Below are 16,830 nucleotides of genomic sequence, written 5' to 3'. Positions count from 1 at the left end.
TGTTTGCTGGTACTCTTAGCCATTTCCTGAAGCGGTGTCCTCACACTGGCTTCAGCCTGTTCCCTGCATTTCTGGTACCCATCTGTGTCTCAAAGGCTTTTGAACTCACAGTCCTTGTCTATAGAGTCAGGGGATGCGTGGGATGTTGAAGAGTTTCTGTTGTGTACTTTGTCTGTGGCCTTCAGAGTCAGAATAAATGGGCTCAGTGCCCCACCTTGCAGGTCTAAAGGATCTGTGAGGAAGACTTCAGACTCTCATGGGTTGCTACCCAGTAGGAAACCATCTTCGTTGCTTTCCTTACTATGGTATTGCTATTTCAGTTGTAGCTATATGCATGCATCTGCTTTTTTAAAAAAAATGACTTAACTCTTGCTGGATTTGCATTGATGGCCAATATTACCCAGACAGGTTAACACACACTGGTGTAAGGACATCTCTGAACTCAGCCAAGAGTATAGCTATGTGGCTATAGACTATGGCATCAACCTTACCAGTAACTCCATCATAAGGCCAGTAAAAGACAGAAAATTGCCCACGTGTGATTTCATAGCATGTGGATTGCTTGAGTCTTTTGCTGTGTTAATGGTGAAGGGGAAACTGCCGTTCTTTGTTCTCTGTATGGAGTTTGCATTTACTCTGGGTAGCACAGGGAGACACCAGAGTCAGCTGAGGCTCGAAAAATGAACAGGAAGCAAGACAATAGTCCTCCCTCCTTATTGTCAACTAGGAAATAAAATGATGGAACTTTCTCCGGAACTGCAGCCATGGGCTACCTACTTTCTTGCCTCTACAATCTGATAAGCAGACTATTTCAGCAGATGCACAAATGGCTGAAAGACTGCTAATTCTTTATCTATCCAATTAATACCTATGCCACTTAATAGACACCTATGCATCAGGAATCAGTGGAGTGATGATTGACAGACTTCCCAAAGCATAGTCCTGAGCATCCCCCATAATATGAGAACCTAAAATGAAGTAATCTCGGGAGTCACATTCCTTCAGAAACGAGAAGACTCTGAAAAGCTGCTACTTTTAATCCTCCCTTCTCAGTAGTGGTAGAGATGTGCTGATAATACCGATGTCATTACGATAAATCTTACTTCTAGATGCCTTAGAGCCTCGTGACCTCCTGACGATCAGACCACGGGCTAGAACTAAGGCCTTTTAACATCAGTTCAGCTTCTGTTACGTTTATGGTATGTTATATCATACTATATTTATAATGTATTTACTGTCTTGAGGACAGAGAACATCGTCTCCATTTATCCCCCTTTCTCAGTATTGATGGTTTTTTTGCGCTATGTTTATGCTAGAAAATCTTTTGAGCTTGATATATATTGACCAAGAAAGTAAGTCCATCATATTGTTCTATATTTTAGTCTAATATCATCAACATGCATCATTGCATGTTGGATCTAAATTTAACTTTAAAAATAAGTTATTTTAGTTTTAGTTATGTGTATGTGTGTGTGTGTGTTCATGAGAGAGGAGAGCCTGGAAGAGGGCGTTGGGTTCTCTGGCACTGAATGATAGGGCAAGTGTGAGCTGTCACAGTGAATTCTGGGAACCAAATGTGGGGTCCTCCACTCTTAACCATGAAGTCATCTCTCTAACCCTCTAAATTTGACTTTTAAAAAATATACAATTTTTTTTGAAAAATAAAATGCAATTTTATGCATAAGATTTTTGCTTTGTGAGTAAGTTGCTACACATGAGAAAGATATTGTCTCTCTTATCGATGTGGCACTACATGTCAGTTTTGTTTTTTTAATGACTTTGATAAAGTTTAAAGGTATTATATATCAATTTGAGGCTCCCTAGAGGAAAGCTATTAGCAAACTCTCAAGTCTTATTGATGATATAAAGTTACCTGTTTCTACTAATAGAAAAAAATGCATGCTCAAACCTAGCCGAAGTAGTGACAAAAATGAGAGACATGAGGACACAGGCATTCCTTTCAGCATTGTTCCTCAGTTGCTCATCTAGGTGTATCCTGCAGTCTGACACCAAGATGATTTCCAAATCCTCTAAACAGTCAACAAAATATTTTGAAACCCCTTTCCACAATGACTTTGTTATGAGTTTTAGGGTAGGGACATCCTGATATGTATGTATCTACTTGTCAGAAGGGAATTTGGTTTCCTGTCCTGTACCTAGTAGTAGGATTATCTCTGAGCACACATGTAGATTCTGTTCCTATAGTTGTCTGACTGTGGGTATCTTTCCTATCACATTTACTATTCTTGGAAAAATGCAATGACTTAAAAAGCCAAAATTAAAACCACAATTTACTCCAGGTAAAACTTTAATTTTTATAGGTTTTGATAGTTAATATCGGAATTCTAATTACTGACCACAGGTGAAGTACTTTGATGTTAAATATGTTCACAATAATTTATGCAATGGGAAGGATGGCCTGTAACAATAAAACTGTACGGAGTTCTGACTCATTATAAATGTGATCTAAAATTGATTGCAATATAGCATATTCCCATCAAAGCAATACAGCAACTGTTATTTTAAATTTGATTTGGATGTTTTATTTTTTTAAAGTAGTTCATGCATGAGAATTATATTTACACCATTTCATTTCCCCCCACTTCAACTTCTCCTATGCTTTCTGAGTCCTTCTCAAATTTTATGGCCTCTTCTCCTATAACTGTTGTCACACACCTACATACATATATCTGTATACAACTACGGAGTCTATTTAGAGTTGATCACATGTACATATGCCTAGTACTGACCACGGGGCTGGATAACCTCCCTCCCTCAGCAGCCACCGATTGTCTCTTGCTCTACTGGGGGGCAGTAGGGTGGGTAACACAGAGGGAGAAGGAGGACCGAGAGATAAACAACACTAAGGATGTCTGCAAAAACCATAGGGAGAAATGTTATTCTATAATCTTACTTAAAACACATGTATAATGTATGTGCATACATACATATCTTTTTTAAATGGTTACTCTTGTCAGGCGGTGGGGCCACACTCCTTTAATCCCAGCACTTGGGAGGCAGAGACAGGCAGATCTCTGAGTTCCAGGCCAGTTTGGTCTACAGAGCAAGTTCCAGGACAGCCAGGACAACGCAGAGAAACCCTGTCTCAAAATAACAGAAATAAATAACCAACAAAATAAATAAAAAAACAAAATGTTTACTCTTGCAGTATAGAAGTTGAGTGAATTGTACAGTTTTGTAGTCTGGTTAATTTGAGTGTGTGATTTTTTTTTTTTGCAATGTCTCTTTTTTAGTAGTGAAGTTCAAAATAAAAATAAAGAAAACATTTCTAACCTCTACATTGATAACCTTTAACCAACAATATTACTTTTTAAATAATTACTTATTTGTTAAAATATGAGCATTGTTGATATTGAGGAGAAACTTCTAGCATGGAACTATTTGGTGAGCATCTGACCATAATTGTATTAAAATATTTATACATGTATCGACGTGTGTTAAGTCACTGAGATTATATTCAGATTATAACCAATAATGTTACAATGTGGGTATTATTATCCAGCTTCAAGCATGTGAAAATGGCTAGTGTTACAGGCTTCTAACCGAACTGAGACAGCTGTGCTGGAGGTCAGACACTGGGCTAGGACCATTGCGCACAGCCATCGCTGTCATTCGACCCAGCCCGCCTCACCTTTCTGTATATCACTGTACTGTCCATGAAGGGAGAAGGGAGAGGGTAGCTCCTCCTCTCTTCTAGTCAAGTGTCCAGTCTGTGTACTGTCTGTAGGCTATACTATTAATATCAAGATGGTAATTTTAGTTTTAGTCCCTAAGAAATAAGACTCAAATAAGAAAACTTCTTGCTTGCGTTACTAACCTTTATGAGTTATTTCCCAGGCATCTCTAGACTAAGAGTGCCCCTCAGTACGTCCATCACCTACCCGAGGCTAACTGAGCAGCAGTTAAGTTAGCTTTATGCTTAAAGCTAGAATTCTTGTTCAGGGAGAATTTGCCTTGAAAATGAGTTCATTAACATCTTTATGTAAGCATTAAAATGCTTTATGTTTTCTCCCATTTGTGCTCCCTCTTGTCCATTTAGTTTTATTTTATAGGGCTGGGACACAGCGTGGTCTGCTAGGACACTTGTCTGGCATGGATGAAGATCCCTAGCTCAGTACCTAGACCCTCAATACTGAAGAAAGGGAACTTCTTTTCTCCTCTCTAGTAGTGTTAACTTTCCTCTGTTCAACCCGCTTTTCTAGAACAAACCTGTGACCAGCCTCTCCAACCACTGCTCTGTAGCTGTGGTTTCCACCTCAGTCCGCCTTTTATGATATCAGAAAGCAAACTATTTCTTGGCTGTATAGACGTCCCTCCTGATATGTGAGGATTCTTTTTAACATGATCAGTTTTCCAGTGTTCCACAGGCACCAGCTGGCCATGCAGCCATGCCGTTCCGATTGCACACTGACCTGGAGTTGTCGTAGTGACTGTTACTGTAGCTTCCACAGGGTAAGGTCTCGCTACCAACTTTAGATACCAGGAGTCCAGATCCAGTAATTGTGAAGCTGGCTTCCAGAATTTGTGGAAACACTTAACGGCGTTTGCTCGTTTATATAAACGATACACAAAGGCAGCAGGTGGTCGAAGGTACCCGGAACAATGGCTGATGTGGGACCCTGTACATGACCTCTGGACGCATGGGTAATGCCCACAAACCCCCCAAAAATCACGGAGGCATGATTGATTGGGAACATGATTTCCAGTATTTTCTTTCCCTTCCCAAAAGCTGGGGCTGAAGAGAAAATTCTAAACTTACATCTTGACTCAATGTTTCATCCCAGAACCCAGCAAGACCGACTTCATCAGAACCAAAGCTTGTTCAGGCACTGAGGAGGTTCTGAGACATTTAAGGAATTCTGCATCCAAAGCCTGAGGCAGAAACAATATATTTTGTATTCTTTCACAATTGTAAACACTGTGTCTTCTTTCCTTACTTCTGGCATCATTCCAGATGTCTGTCCCAGAGACCACCTTCCTCTAGTATTCCCTGAATTCTTCTAGCTAGAACAGGATAGACTCTATGTGGATGCAGTTTTCTGGGATTCAGAGTCAGGACCTTGAGCACCAAACCTTGGAGAACAGGGCCTGGAAACGCACATTGCTGGCAAGCACGCGTCGCTTCTGGCTTCTGTGCTCTTCACCGGGGCTGGAGGGCTTCTGCACTAAACTGATTTTGCTTTAGAATGAACTTTTGAACACAGTAGCTCCGGATCCCTCATATTCTCAACCTCTGGTGGTGCTGTCAAAACTCAGAGGCAGCAGAAGTCCTGTTTAACATCCTGTTACACTTAATTGAATTCATTTTGTCGTACTGTTGTAAAGTTTCTTGATATTAATGAATACATGATTAGTTAATTAGGCACGATTAGCTTCATTACACTTCACGGTTTTTTTTCTTGTTCAGATTTAGTTCAGAATATATGATGTACCTTAACAAAATTCCCCAACCATCTCAGAGGAGCTGCCTGAGGTTCCTGGATAGTGTCTCTCATGATACCATTTGCTTCACCAGCGTCTTCAACTTTAAACACAGCCAAGCCATTCTTCTTTCCTCTCAGGAAGGTTTATTTTGTGGGGAGGGGTAGAAATTCCTACATTTTTAATTCTCTTCCTTTCATCCCTCCCTTCCTCCTTCCCTCTCTCTCTCCCTCCCTCCCTCCCTCCCTCCCTCCCTTCCTCCCTCCCTCGTTTATATAAATGATACACAAAGGCAGCAGGTGGTCAGAGGTACCTCACTCTCTCCCTCCCTCCTTTCTTTCTTTCCTTCTTTTCTTCCTGTGAGGATGTTTTCTTTTTCATCTTGGCCTGTTGGCCACCAGACTATGTGGACAAGGGGCAGAAGTGACAACAGAGAGCTTTGCAAGACCTGTGAGCACAACAGAGCTAGGCCTCAGGAGCAGCACCTTCAGTGAATCACCTCAACTGTATTCCAGAGTATAGGGAATATATAGGGCTGGGAATGGTACCCTGGGAGCCACCTAACTTGCATTAAGCAGCATGCTCTCCTATCATAAAGCTCCCAGTACAAGTTTCTGTTTTCTTCTGTGGAAGCGCAGTCCTATTGTGAAGGTCCTAGCACAATGTCTAATTACCACATACGGACAACAGGGGGAAGGTTTCTGCAGGTAACAGCATCCAGGGTCATATTAGAGATAAGTCAGGCATCCAGGCCTAGAGACAGCTTCCAAAAAGGTCAGGTAAGGAACAGGGTACCTTCTACCGGGGGCGGGGGGGCGCGATATGAGGGAGTAGGGTGGGCCTTGTCCATGTTGCCAAGCATGGAGAGAGCTACCAGGCCATAGTAGAGTGCCACCTCCAACCATCAAGGCCTCCCAAAACTCTCACTCCCCTCGCCCCTCTCTCCCTCTCCTTCTTTATTGGGTTCTTAAGCACCCAGCCTTCCTGCCCCAGGGATTGTAGACACGGGTCACAGTGTCAGCCTCTATAATACTTTGCTGACTATATTTAATCTCTAAAACTCCTAGTCAACGTGGTTGTTGGAAATATACACATTGCACGCGTATGCACACAGACACACACACCACATCACACATATACCACATCACATACACACCACATCATACATACACACCACATCTCACACACATATATACACACCACATCATCTCTCTCTCTCTCACACACACACCTTATCACACACACACCACATCTCACACACACACCACATCACACACAGACACCACATCACACGCACACCACATCACACACACACACCACATCTCTCTCGCACACACACTATATCACATCACACACACACACAGACACACCACATCACACATACACACCCTCTCTCTCTCTATCTCTTTCTCTCTCTCTCTCTCACACACACACAAACACACACACACACACACCACACCACAGTGCTTTGGGTACCACAACACTGCAGTAGTCGGGTGAGGCAGTTCTATTACCAAATTATATGAAAATAGTGACCATTTCAATAAACCCCAGAAGTATTTCCGTGTGGAGCAAAAGCAAGAGCAGTTTGTAAATTCTATTTTCATTTGCAGACATGAAGGAGACGAATCCCCGAAGTGGACGTTCGGAACAGGTGGCTGTGTTTATTCTAAGGTAAAGGCTGGATGATCAACAACCTTTCGTTTCTAAGAAGAGTTGTTCTCGGGTGCATGTAACATAAACTACTTTTGAAAGAGATTCTGTATCTGCACAAATGATATTGCTTTTTGCTTTGAAATCGAAGGTTTTTAAATTAATCTAGTTAAATTAAACTAAAATTTTAATTTAATTTAACTCAATGGTTGCCCTGGATTTTTTGTTTGATTTTTTAAATGTTTTTTTTTTTTTAAAAAAAAAACATTTTTTTCAAAGTGAAAATTAATTTTTCATAATTTGTTGGCCAAGAGCTTCGGAGTTTGTTCCCTTGCACTTTGAAATAAGATGAGTTTGGTGCCTGCTTGGTTTTTGGACTAAAGAATGTGTTGTCTTTAGTGATGGTGTTTTACCCTCAAGTTCTGCTGGGCAACCAAGTGCAACTGTGAGAGAGTCTCTGTTGTCTGAGGGTCTCTTGGCAACCCCTGACCAACAACTTGAAGAGAGATACCCCCTGCCTGTGTCTGGGTTATTTGACAGTCTGAGATTTTTAGGAGCATTATCCCCCATGTGAGGGAATTCCAGTTAAATTACTTTAAAAAAATATGGATTGGGGGCTGGAAAGATGGCTCGGCAGTAAGGAGCATGTGCCCGTCTTGCAGAGGACCCAGGGTCACTCCCCGGCACCCTTATAACAGACACCTTTAATTCCAGCTCCAGACAGACCTAGAGCTTCTGCCATACATGAGCACCAGCACTCGTGTGCACACACACTCACACACACACACACACACAGAGAATTAAAAATAAAGTTAAAGAATACATTTGAGGAAGCTTATAGATTTCCATATGTTTTTTAGCACTCTTAATGTTATTTATATTATTTAGTGGTTCCCTGATTGCTTAATACCTTAAAATATACCTATTAGTGGGTCTCGCTTCCCATACCAACAGATAAGGAGCAGAACTAAGTTCCAGGGTCTCCTTCAGCTTTTCCCTCTGATCCATGTGCTTGTATGAATGTTCCCCAAAGGCTCATGTGCCAATGGCGTACACCCAACCCAGTGGACCATTGAGAGGCGATTAGGACACTCGGGCTCTAACTACATCCACTGATGGATAAAATCAGACACACTAGTAGGCAGTGGTAGAAGTGTGGCGGGGAGAGGCCAGGGCTGGACGCACCATTCTTTCCCGGCAAGGTGCGCATGGCGCCGGCCTTTCCCTCCCCGTATCCGTGCTCCTTCCTGACCGCCACAAATGAACAGCTTCGCTCTCTTCCGCCCTTCTGTCATGACTGTCTGCCTCACCACGGGCCCGGAGACATGGAGCCAAACGAACAGGCACTGAAACGGAGATGCTAAGTACATTCTTATTCTTTCCTCAGGTTGTTTCCTATGTTGTCCCTGCGATGAAAGTCCTTCTAACACTGCTCAAGTTCCTCCCCACCCCTGCCCAGGGTGCAGCTTCTGTCTTCAGGGCGTTTGTACCTGGTCCCCACAAGCAGATGATGTGTGCTTTCCTACTTAAAACACAAGTTTGTTTTAAGTAGGCTTGGAATATAAACCTTGTTCACAAACACAGTCACTGATTTTTCTCTAATTGTTATAAATCTACAGGGAAAAAACTATTAATAAAGCATTTCAGTCTTGGAAACATTTGAAATTTCAGCTAGCTCCCCATTTTGTCACATCCCGGTTATTTCCATATATTTAAAGATAAAATGGAGGATAATTTGGTAATTATTCGCAGCTGGATCATGAATTGTGCTCATGTGTTTTTTTAGGGATGGAATTGCTGCTATAGGATATTATAAACATATCTTGGCTCCAACACGTATTAGCTGTGTGGCCTTAGGCAAATCACCTAACCTTTCTGAGCTTTACATTCTTCATCTGCAAAGTGGAGATATTAATGCTAGCATTGTGACCATTGTGTGCATTTGGCACAGATCCTGGCTTAGAACAGCTAGTTGGTAATTTGCAGCTAATAATGATAAATGGAAATTTTCAATACATTTATTGCATTTACTTAGATGCTTTTACTTGTGTAACTGTTTTCTCTTTGCAAAAAAAAACTATTTCTTTTCTCGCTTGCAAAAAAAGTAATAAGATCACATTTCACCGATATTTGTTCAACTACAGATAAGCTAGATATTTAATTTTGAACATGCGTAGAAAATGTACATTGAAGCATCTAGCTCAATGTTGTGATAAGGAGGAGATTCTAGAAGCATAGACATAAAGACAGAATCTGTATAAAAGAAGACTGCAGTTGTGTGTATGAAATTAAAAGCTCCCAAGCTATTAGTAGCTTAAGTGAAAAGTGAATAAGGAAGCTGGGCAAGGTGGCTAATGCCTTTAATATGAGTATTCTGGAGAGAGACAGGTGGACCTCCGTAAGTTCAAGGCCAGCCTAGTCTGCATGGAGAGTTCCAGGGCAGCTAGGGCTACACAGAGAGACCCCATCGCAACAAAACAAAAGAGCAAGAGTAAATAGTAAATAAGAAAATATGGAAAAACCTTTGTAACATCAGCATCAGAGACTGAGATAATATATTAAGATCGAGTAAGTCTGACATTTCAGCAGGAAAGTTTTAAACCCTTTGACAGATAAAAGAGCAAGAGGCATGAAAACAAAACATGTCAGAAGAAAAATTAAAAGAGCCAAGCCAAATAAAGCACCTGGTCTCAGTAAAGAGTCAACAACTGTCAGACAATTCGGTGGGTATTCCTCCCGTTAGAGCGCAGTTGGCAAACCTGGGAATCCTCAGTCTGATAAAGGTATGGGGCACACGCTCGCTCACCTCTGATTAGCAGTAATTTTCTACTGCTAATAACTTACCCCGAAGAGCAGAAACTTCAACAGCAAGCATCTGTGGTTTTATGGGCTGAGAACCCAAAGTGGCTTCACTGTACTCGTTGTCATCATCATTATCATCATCAAAGTACATTGCCTGAATGTATGTCTGGGGCATATCAGGTTTGTCAAGTGTCCATGGAAGCCAGAAGAGGGTGTTGGGACGGGTGTTATTGATGGTTGTGAGCCACCTTGTGGGTGCTGAGAATCAAACCTGGGTCCTCAGGAAACACGACCAGTGCTCTTACTCACTGATCCATCTCTCCAGCCCTTCAGTTGGTAGTTTTAACCCAGATTTTCTCATGAGAATGGGGCCAATATGTCAACCAAGAGCTTCAGACATCTGTGACGTAATCCAGATTGGAAAGTCAACTTCTGAGCATGTTGACGACTGCCACTGCCCAGAGGTGTTAATCCATCATAGTGCAACCTCCCTTACAGTGCCACCCATAATGTGTGAGCTGTTGGACAAGAGAAGAAGAAGCAAGGGGAAAATAGCAGCTTTGGTGTCTCTGATAAGGTCATTTACCACTATTGCCAAATTCTTTAGGTCGCAGAGACCTACACTGGCAAACGAGGAAAGGAACTATACAAAGAATGGAATACAAACGGTACACTATTTCTGAGGATATGTTTGGTAACATAATAAAAATTATTTTCTAAAAATCCCCACATTCCTTTAATTCAGACACTGACGTACCCTGAAGGATGTTCATTGTAGCGTTGTTTAGAACAGTGAGAGCTGATACCGACACTGAGTACTAGACTGTACAACACTATGGTTGTTATTAGGAGTGCTGGCAGTTACGTCATAGATCTGCAGGGTAATTTATGATGGGAATGAAGGAATGAAGCTGCCCATGGCATGAGTTGGGACACTTCGGTATATTTAAATTATACCACAGAAACATATGTATAGGAAGAGGTCAGGATGGGAACTAGGTCTAAACATGGACGATTGGCTTGGTAATTTTGTCCTTCTGGTTTTCTTTGTCCCTCACATTGAAAGCACTGCGGTCTCTTATGACTGTGATATTTTCCTGTGGAGCCAACAAAGAACAATCTCCTCTGTTGCGCAACATGCTCTCCTTAGCTGGCGTTGTGATCATGTGTAACACAGTAAGAGCTTGCATAATAAAAAACCAACATAATACAATAGGTGTGATATAAATCTCAAAGTAACATCTAAAAACTTTTAAATCTTAAGCTTTCTCACTAATGTTTTAGGTAAGTTGGAGATTTAAGAGTGTATTTCCAAGACTGTGAGAACGTGGGCTACAGAAATTAACTGTTTTTGTTAAAAAAAAAAGTTGTGTAAGAGTAATATTTCTGTGCAACAAGGGTTACTATAAAAACCTAACACATATGGTCCCTGCAAATTCTTCCTTATTCTAGTTCCCAGAACTATTTAAATGTATATTCCCAGAAGTTAGTATGTGCATATTTTAACACATTTACAGGAGTCTCATTTAAGTAATAAAAACAGCATATGCTATTCTTGAAGAAAAACCTCCAGCAATTTAAAACTGAATAAAATACAAATAAAAATACAAGCAGATGGCATGTGATGGAACACACTCGCAGTTTCAGCCTTTGCAGTAGAGATAAGAAGATGGAGAATGTAAGGCCAGGCTCAGCTGCACAGCAGGAGTGAGGCTAGCCTGGACTCCAGGGTAGTGTCTAACAAACAAGAAACAAGAGCACCTCTCAATCATAGGATTCAAATATTCATACCAGCACTGATATCACAGAATTACTAGTTAATTTGATAAGACATAGCACATCAAGACTTCATGATCATAATTTTCTTCCTGATTGCATAGAATGACCTTCTTTTTATATTTATATCCATATTCAGGCTACTTTAAAAAATTTCCTAGACAGCCACATTTAAGCAGATATGAACAACGCTGCTGCAATGGACATGCTTGTATGTGTGCGTCTGTTAACTCAGAGGGCATATACCCTAACATGGTCATAGTCGTTGTCTTATCCAGCAGAAATTCTGTTCACTGTCCTTTTAATTGGCATCTTTTTCTCCTCACATTTTCTTGTATCTCTCGCTTTCTCAGCTCATTGGTTTAACCTCTGGGCTATCTCTCCAGCCTCTACTCACTCACTCTCTAGCAAAGTTTAAGGTTAAAGTAATTCAGTATCAATTTGTTCTAGGACAGTGCAAGACACTCACTGCCATTCATTACTCACTGATCTCCTCTTGGTTTTTTTTTTTTTTTTTTTTTTTTTAAACTTTAGTTTCACACTTTACAAAATGGAACAAGCCCCTTGTGTAATAATGAGAGAGCACATCTGGGCTTTCTAGATTAGTAAGTAAACTGGATGACACCGAGCATGTCATCTTTAATATGGGCACAATTGTAGCAGCGATTTCAAAGGCTGTTGCAAGGATGAAGATCTGAACCTATGGTCACACGGTTTAGTTCTTTGACACAGTGGTATCTTGGAGGCCTACTGGAAGGCAAGCTATCCTAGAGTTCATGGAATAGCAAAGATGTACAAACCAAACTAAGATGCTCAGAATACGGTTTCTTCCATCAACTTAAAACAAAGGAAAATGTACAGGGAGAGAGGTGGGTAGACAATGCCTGGAAAATAAGGTGCAGGTGGGTGCGAGGGCCGCACTCCCTAAGTCTTGTCCTGCAGTGCGTATAACCTCTATCTGGGCTGCATCCTTCTTCCAGGATGGGGAGAGCTTGTGTCCAGGTGCACTTGGCCAGTGGTGGTGTTCACAGGAAGCCAGATGCACAGATGGCAAATGATCCCAAGTGAGAATTAGCGGGGCACACCATGTGTGGCTGGTTCAGCTGCTCATTCTTATTGTGTGCCCTGTAGGCTGTTTTTATATCTATATATCCAAAATGCTTGCTGCTGTGGTTGCTAGCTAAAATCAATCATGGCTCTTCAGTATCTGTGTTGCCTTTTTTCTTTTCACTTTATGCTCCCAGACTGTGGCTCTCAGTTTGTGTCTGACAGGTACAGACTGTCTCCACTTCACACCGCCGTTCATCCTCACTCTGTAGCCCCTTGTCTGTTCGTTGAACAGAATTGAGGACTGCCAAGCCCTGCAGCAACTGCTTATTTTACATATGTACATACATGTTCACAGTCATAGCCTGAGACTAGAAATGGAAATTGGAGTTACTGATATATAAGTTTTTTGGGGGTGTGTGTGCATGTAGTGCTGTTGTTGGTATGGGTGTATGTGCATGTATGTGTACATGTGTATAGAGGGCAGAGGGCAGCTTTTGATGTTGATCCTCAGGAAGTATTCACCTTGTTTTCTGAAATAAATTTTCTCACTGGCCTGGAGAACAGCAAGAACAATAGGACTGGGACCAGCCTGTCACCAGCCGCCACCCCTGTACAGCTGCCACCATCCCTGGATTTAAAATTGTCATGGGTTTTAGGGAGCATTTGGTCCTCATTCTTGCAAGTACTTTGCCAGCACAGCCATTCTCCTCAGTCCTAGATATTCTCATAGCTGCATCAAGATAAAGAAAATCTCCCTAGCTAAACTCTCTCCAAATAAGTTTAAAAGGAAGTTGTCAATCAAAGGGATTTGACCCAAAGACAAAATTTATTAGCTAAACCATTTTGCTACTTATTTATCTACCTCAGTTTCCAATTGTAGAATATCAAAGCCGGCATGATTTTTAAATGTTGTCCTTTCCAGGCTTATCCTCAGTTTGTCCTGACTTACCTGGAGGATCTCACCGCTTCAGTGGATGTGAGCCAAGCAGACAACCATATTCACCACAGAGACTGGACCACAGCTCATCAACAACATGGCATTCCCAGTGAGGAAGAGGTCAGTGTGGTGGCCAGAGGGAAGACAGACACAGACTTCTAAAGTGTGTTTTGAAAGGAGAAAACGTATTCTAGTTGTTGGTTTCAGGAAAGAAGCCCAAATTCTCATGACAATGCTGTTGATTACCTAAGTCACATAATGCTATAATGTTCTTTTTTTTTTCTTTAAAAAAAAAGACTTACTTTTTTTGTGTGTGAGTGTTTTCCTTTCATGTTTATGGATCCCTTGGAACTGGAGTTATGTATGAATGGCTGTGAGCTGCCATGTGGTGCTGGAGACCAAACCCAGGCCCTCTGGAAAAACACTGCCAGTGTTCTTAACTGCTGAGCCATCTCTCTAGCTCCATATTGTAATATTCATAGTCACATTTATAGTCATATAAAATCAATGCTATTTTATTGCTAAATATCTATATAAATATGTGATGATACCCTATATTTTATATAGGATAGCCTTCATTTGTTCTGACCACATACACGGTCCTGTGCTGTAGGGAAACACAAAGAACCAGGAGCCTCTCAATGTTATCTTTTGAGTCCATATGCCATAAACATTTCCACTCGATGAACATTAACTCCACCATTCCTATGTCTCATTACAAGGGTTCTCAAAAACCTGCCAACAGTCCTTTACTGGAGCAGCTGTCGGAACCCTCGGATACTCACGATGAGCCGCGAGGCTCTCTTGAGGAAACAGGGCAGCTGGCAGTGGTGCTGCTGAGGAAACTGGAAGGCAAACGTCCCAAGGCTCCTGCTCAGAGGTAGGGCATCAACAGAGCGGGGCTTCATTGCTCAATGACATTCGACGTTTTCCTTCGGTTTCATGTAAGACTGATTTCCTGGAGATGGTTGAAATAGCTCAAAAGCCTCTTGGCTTTCAATCATGGTGCTTTCAGGGTCACATTTGATGAAGAGAGGTGACATGTATGTTTATTTTGTTGAAGACTGATATCTGTAATCATTTATGAGGATACTTAAGGATGATTTTATGAGGATAATTATGGATTGCAGCCCTAGAATCTCACTAAAATATACCGAAATAACATCGTTAAGCAAAGGCAATACTGAGCATATATCCAATTGTGAAAGTGCGCACAAGTCTTTGAGGAAGGCAAACACTTAAGCGAGCCCTCTGATTTTTCTACAAGGAGTGTGTTGTACTTGCATCTGCAGGTACTAGATGGGCTTCTATAGTGATGCTTAAGACATTAACCATTCCCACCGCCAGAGGTCCGTGGTTTGCAAACAACTCCAAATTACTCCTGCTCGGAAAGTGGAAACTATGTTTCGTATTCTCCTCACTAGCCTGAAACCAATGGTTGTTACAACTGCTGTTTTACTGGTTGACAACCACTTCATAAGGCGCAGTTTATATCTGTCCCGGTATGAAAGGACTGTCTATCCGCACGATCTTAAAGTAGTGCCGCCATTCTCGCACGTGCAGATTTGGTTTGATGACATCCCTAACTTTAATCCGGCAATTCGGATAGAAGTGGCATTTGTATTAGAAAGGAAAAGAACACTTGACAACTTTGTAAAACTGGAGGCTCTTTTACATTCTTAAATTATACAACCCACCTCAAGAGGCTCTGTCTTTGATTGTTATTTGGATGATGAGGTTACACATATTACCAATTTTCTATCTTACACTCTCTCGGTGTGAGGGATTCCTGGAGCGCATCAAGTTCAGGTTGCAGGACATTTCTCCCCTGGTGCTTAGTTTTTAAACATTCACGAGTTTCTCGACTTGATGATCCTCTATGGCATGCATGCGAGCTGCAGCGACATGGCCAGGTCACTCTCCGCAGCAAGTTTGGGGCCATTCTCCTGTCACTATGGCGAGAGTTCCTTGGGAAAGGTCTTCGGCGTTTTCTTCTGAAAGGGAACTCAAGCAATACCAGGGTTCTTGCGGATGTGTTGATGCTGCTCTGGGAAGCGACCACTGGCTGATCTGCCTCGACTCACACAGTCATGTCTCCTCTGTCTTTCCTGGGTTTTATTGTCTTGGGCTTAGCTCCTATCCTGGGCTCTGGAAGAGCAGATTGCTTCTGCTCTCAGGTTCCCGCCACCCTACAGGGTTTCTGCTCTTCTTCCACGCGAATCCCCGCCCTTGTGCTGATTTACCCACTCTTCCATGTGTTCTGCCTCCCCAGGCTGGAAGGATTTTCCTCTGAGGGTACAGGGCTACCAAAGTTTAGGGACTGGCCATCTTCACTCTGTTGTTGTTTTCAATATCCTGAGGTAATGCTCTCTGATAATTGAATGTTAGAAGAAATAGGATAGTAATAGAAAGAGTGACATCCTACCCTCCCTGGCCACAAAACCTGTTAATAATATACTATATACTGGATTTGTTAACTTTGATGAGATAGTTTCAAATGTCTAGGAAATCAGAAACACTGACTGAATAGCAGTTCTGAAAATATGCTGAAAACAAGGATACAAAAGAATTTTAAGCAAGCATTAAAAAAATGGTTGCTGCCCATCCATTGTCACAATGTGAGTCTCCTGTGTCCACTCAGGACCCAAATATTTAACTGGAAAGTTCCAGAAATAGCCAATTCACAATGTTTATCAGATTATGTTGTTCTATTTATTGGTTGTTCTTAGTTTAATGTCTTATTATGAGTAGTTTATTAATTAAACTTTAACCTTGGTACAATATGTATGTATGTGTGTCAGTGTAGAAAACATAAATGTATAGAGTTTAGCTCTAAAGATTCATTTGTGTGTGTGTGTCTGTGTGTGTATGAGCATATGAATACAGTCCGTACAGAGACCAGAGGCAGGCACTGACTCCCTTGGAGCTGGAGTTGCAGGCAGTAGTGAGTTGCCCAATATGGGTACTGGGAATTGAACTTGAGTCCTCTGGGAGAGCCGAACAAGCCCTTAGATGCTGAGCAGCTCTCCAATCTCAGAATTTAAGTCTGTATGCTTTCTGGAACTCCTATGTCTAGACTTGTAGGTGTTTTTCAGTAACAACTGACTGGCAAATATGTCTATAATTTCCTTTTCATAAAAAATCTCCCACAGGCCTTTTCTCCATTCCTC

At 41.6% G+C, this 16,830-nt stretch overlaps 1 protein-coding gene across 2 annotated transcripts in view; it reads left to right on the top strand.

The window, feature by feature from the left end:
- The first annotated feature begins 7,055 nt into the window (after positions 1 to 7,055).
- Dcdc1 (doublecortin domain containing 1) overlaps positions 7,056 to 16,830 on the top strand; it is a 154,422-nt gene continuing 144,647 nt past the window's right edge. For both annotated transcript variants that reach the window (XM_050147094.1, XM_050147093.1), the window contains exons 1-3: positions 7,056 to 7,116; positions 13,646 to 13,780; positions 14,383 to 14,540. The gene's annotated coding sequence lies outside the window, so the exon portion shown is untranslated. The remainder of the gene's footprint in view (positions 7,117 to 13,645; positions 13,781 to 14,382; positions 14,541 to 16,830) is intronic.

The sequence above is a fragment of the Alexandromys fortis genome, unplaced genomic scaffold (assembly GCF_014885135.2).
Source record: "Alexandromys fortis isolate MF-2015 unplaced genomic scaffold, M_Fortis_MF-2015_v1.1 scaffold_12, whole genome shotgun sequence".
Taxonomy (NCBI): Eukaryota; Metazoa; Chordata; class Mammalia; order Rodentia; family Cricetidae; genus Alexandromys; species Alexandromys fortis.
The sequence above is the reverse complement of the archived record's forward strand: the minus strand, read 5'-3'. Positions and strand labels throughout refer to the sequence as shown.